Consider the following 5,100-nt stretch of genomic DNA (forward strand, 5'->3'; position numbering starts at 1 on the left):
CCTTAGGAGGAGGTTGGGTATTTGGGAGGACCTTCCCAGATCGTAGGTTGATCTCCTGAATCTCCACAACATAGGTAGGGCATTTTGCCTCTCCAGTATTTACCTGCTAGGCCTATCTATTATTGGGGTTCGGGTTCGGTCGAGCAGGCATCTGGGATTGTATCAGAGGAGCAGGAGGTAATGGTTGTGGTTGAGCAGGTGGTGGAGGCAAAATAGTGGGAGGAAAGTTGTATTGGGGCCTCCACCTCTGTTGGGGTGCATTCCACTGAGGTTGTGGCTGAACATGAGAATGAAACGAATGAGCAGCAGGTTGAGTATGGTATTGAGATGGATATGACCAAAGGGGGGGTGTGGACCAGGAGGGATGAGTAGGGGGACCCTAAGAAGGTATGTGAGTGGATTGGTTGGGGTTGTAATACGTTTGGGATGTCCCTTGCATCCCCTATTGGTAGGGTCTAGATCCATGTGGCCTCCTTTGGTTTAGGAAGTAGAGTGCTTTAGTGGCTCCTTTAGCCCCTTGGTACATAGCTTTTAAGTCCGCGCAAGATTGGGCACTGGTTTGTAGGGTGGTCTTCCTCACAAATGAAACATATCTCTACTGAGTGCAATGGATATTTGTTCCGAGGATGCTTCCTTGTACATCTGGGACAAAAGATGGCCAAAGCCTTCTCAGCTTCCTCTTTGTTCTGTTGGATTCAGAAAGTATCCAGTTGCATGGCAATGGTCTATCTCATCTCACTTTTAAGGTCTTCCATCTGATTTGTAAACTCATGTTTGGAGAAGGTGGCACTAGCTGAAAGTTGATTCCCCCTACCTCTTTTCAGGCTGCCCTAGAATGGTTTCTAAACATAGTCTTTATGTCATCATAAGGTAGTTGGTAGATGTCTCCTCTAGCCAGCAAATGGAGGGTATCTAGAAGGTCTTCAAGGATTCCTCAGAGCAAAACCAACTTCAGAGATTCGAGGTTGAGTGTGCACCTGGCCCTTTTATAACTAAGTTGGAACCTTTCTTCATAGTCTTCTAAAGATTAATCACTTGCCATGGTCATCCGAAAAATTTCTCCCTTCGTTTCCTTTGACCTACAGTAATCCTCGTATTTGTTGTTAAAGGCTTGTTGCATTTGAGCCCAAGTTGTGATACTATTTCTAGGTAACCCCATGAACCAACGTAGTGCTACATCCTTGAGGGTAGAGGGAAAGAGTTTCAACTTTTGCTCATCTTTTGCATAGTCATAAGTTTGAAAAAGGACAACAAACTCAAACAAGAAGGTATCAGGGTCTTCAATGGTCAATCCATGGAAGTGAGGTAAGGCTGAGGGACTTATGTTTTTCATTTTTGTGTCCCCATTGGTCTCTCAGATGGGAAAGGCACCTTCTATTCTCTCCTCATCTCCTATATTGTTTCTATGTTCAGCCATGGTCTCAGAAGGAATGTATTCTTGCTCTTCTTCTATTATAGGATCTTCGTATATCTTTGGAGGTTCACCTATACGTTTTTCTGGATCACTGCCACTAAAGAAGAGAGAATGGTGACTTAGTGATGTGGTGGGGTTTTTGAATAAGAATTTTCCTAAATTGTCTTTGTTCCTACGGGGCATGAAATGAAATATTTTTGGTTGATATTTGTGTTTTTCTCTACTTGTACCTACAAAACTGAAATTGATTGAACAAAAAATCGCAACTAACTAAAGTAAACCTTGCTGGAATGAAAATTGCAGAATTGAAATGAAAGTAGGAAATGACTAATCTATGCTACTGAAATGAAATTGCAGAAATGAAATGCTAAGCTACGCTTGCAGAATTGAAAGGCTAATCTACGCTTGCGGAATTGAAATTGCAGAATTGAAATGCTAATCTACGCTTGCAGAATTGAAATGCTAGTCTAAGAAAGCAGGAAATGTCTAATGAAATTGCAGAATGGAAATGAAACAACTATTCTACTCTTGTTGAAATAAACTACTTAGCAGAAGGTTGTAGTAGAAAATAGAAGAAAAGAAACGATCACAATTACTCTAACACTTCCCCGGCAATGGCACCAAAAAGATGGTGGGCTCCAGTATTGCAGCAATGATGCTGCAACTCCTAGGACTCCCTCCTTTACTTTTATCAACCCGGTTGTTCGTAACAAACTTGGAAGCGACGGTGCTATATGCACAAGTACTAGCTCTTGCCGCAGGCTGTCAATTGATCACAATTAAGACACCAGGTCTATTACAACCTTTATCCATTCCAAGCCAACGTTGGGAGGAGGTTTCAATGGATTTTATCACAGGTTTACCCAAGTCCGAGGGAAAGAGTGTCATCATGGTGGTAGTTGACAGACTTACCAAGTATGCACACTTTTGTGCATTATCACATCCATTTAAAGCCAATACAATTTCTACTGCATTTATGGAAACAGTTCAAAAGCTACATAGAAATCCAAAGATTATTGTAAGTGACAGAGATCCCATTTTCACTGGAAATTTTTGGACAGAATTATTTTCTTGTCTTGGTACTCAGTTTGCTCATAGCTCATCTTATCATCCTCAATTTGATGGGAAAACTGAGATAGTAAACAAATGTTTGGAAGGATATCTTCGTTGCTTTGTATATGATAAACAGACACAATGGGTCAAATGGTTGCCTCTGGCTGAATGGTGGTATAACACTTCCTTCCATATAGAAACAAAAATGACCCCATTTATGGCACTTTATGGGTACCAACACCATCAATCACATCATATTTAAGAGAAAATTCTAAGGTTCAGGCAGTGGAACATCACATCGAACATCAACAACAAGTCCTCCAACTCTTAAAGGATAACCTCGTGTTGGCACAAAATAGAATGAAACAACAGGCAGATCAACATCGTAGTGAAAGAAGTTTTGATGTAGGCGATTGGGTATTCCTAGGGCTACAACCATATAAGCAAATGTACCTAAAGCAAGCTAAGAAGGATAATAAATTATCACCAAAGTATTATGGTCCGTACAAGGTGTTGGAAAAGATTGGTACTATGGCATACAAATTGGAGCTTCCTGCAGCTTCTCGATTGCACCCAGTTTTCCATGTTTCATGTTTAAAGAAGGTTATAGGCGACAAGCTCCCAGTTCAAACAATATTGCCAGAACCTGACGAGGAAGGAAAAATTATATTGGAACCGGAAGCAGTCACAGAAACAAGAACTCAACAGCTACGAAATCGATCAATTTCAGAGTATCTTATCAAGTGGAAGAACTTATCCGCTGAAGATTCCACATGGGAGGATGAGAATTTTATGCAGAAGTATCCAGAACTGCTCAAGCGTTGAGGACAACACTTTTTTGAAGGAGAGGGGCATGTTGGGTCCCTATAATACTAGTGATTACCCCATTACTATTGTAGTTATACCCCTTATTTATATTTTTGTGCCCCTATTACCCCCATATTGTTATTTTTGTGCCCCTTAGAATCCCTCTATTGTTATTTTTGTGGCTTTATATTATTATTGTTAGGTCGGCTAGATTATATTGTGACTCCTTAGACTCCTATATATAGAAAGGAGGTTTTGTCATTTGTATCATCGAAGAATTGTTCATTTATTTAATGTAAAGGAGGTTGCCCCCTCGAAGAGGATGAATTCTAAGGCGTTGATCTTTCTTTTCTATCTTTTCTTCAGATGGTTTCATAACACTGGCACAAGTACGCTAGGAGCTTAAGAAAACTTCTATGAGCTCTTATAAGAAGCTTTTAATTGTGATAGATGAAAGATAACTCAAAAGAGGCTAATCTACTCGCAAAAAGAAGCTGAAAGCTGAAAGGAAATGCAAACCGTAGCAAACCCTAGTTTTACCGAATAACCCTACTAGTGCAAGAAAAGAGATGAAAGCTACTGAAATGGATGCCATTGACTCTTGGAAAGGAAAAATGCATGTGACTAAGTTACTTCTGAAGGAAAATATGGAAAAAACATCTTTTTGGTATTTTTTAGTAATCTTGTAGAATTATTATGCATGTGCTTTCACTAGTTTTTTACTGTGCAGAGATTGACTGGCGAAAGGAAATGGAGTGGGCGCTTGTAGGAGGATGGGAAGGTGAGAAGAGGGCCTACGGGGTCCCTATAACCTTTCCAGAGAGTTTCACAGTGATCAGATCTCGAGAAACTACTCACGTGAACTTGTATAGGAAGTCTGCAAGGGTTCTACAAGATGTTCTACAAGAAGAACCGAAAGAGGATTTTAGAGGGTTGATGGTGGAAAAATGGTGGGAAAGTGGAAATGGAAAATGGATGAGAATGTGAAGGGGTCTAGGACCTATTAAATGAAGCTAAGGACTGATGAAGGTGGTTGGATTTGTTCAAAGATGGAGGGAGAAATGTTGGACAAAAATGTAGAAATTAGGGAAAATTCGGAAAAGTCTGGCAAATGAAGGGAAGGAATCTAGATTTACGGGTTGAAGTAGGTTGTATGATGAAGGAAGCATAGAAAGGGATGTATTACAGGTGATCTGCACACTATTTCTCAAAACTGATCGAAGAAAGACTAGAAAAACCGGAGATCTATCTATTTTGACCTAACCTGACCGAAAAACCAGAAACATGATGAACAAAAGTTTATAGACAGGAAATCATGCAAGGTAACTATGGAAACTAAGCAAGAATAGATCTAAACATGCATTGGTATCAACATTGCCAAGTAAAAATCTAACACTAGCAATTGCCTGGAAAGGGAAAAACAATGTTTTTGTGGCAACAAGTATGCCTTGGTCTCAGCTCATGGTCCCAAGGAGGGAGAGGTGAGATTAAGGATTTCTTGATGGCATTTTTGCAGATCTTTTCTGTTACCAAACTACCAAAACAACTTGAAGCATGAAATGTTATTTTAATCATAAAAAACAACCTAAGTAACAAAGCAAGATCTTAACCTAAATAACAAAAATTATTCTATGAATGCAAGGAAAACACATAAAAGTACACAAAGGAGGTATTGGCACTTGGGTTGGGCCCAACCCTAAGAGCTACAACCTCCTAAGAAAGCTCAAAGCTGGTGCAAAGTGAATTTTATCTCCATTACTCAAAAAATAATCATGTCACAAAACTGTTTACAGCAAGAGCTCGAAAATGAGCTGAAAGGCAGAGCT

This window comes from Pinus tabuliformis, chromosome 5_2 (assembly GCF_031772625.1).
Source record: "Pinus tabuliformis cultivar Carrire ecotype Pingquan chromosome 5_2, CPIR1, whole genome shotgun sequence".
Classification (NCBI taxonomy): domain Eukaryota; kingdom Viridiplantae; phylum Streptophyta; class Pinopsida; order Pinales; family Pinaceae; genus Pinus; species Pinus tabuliformis.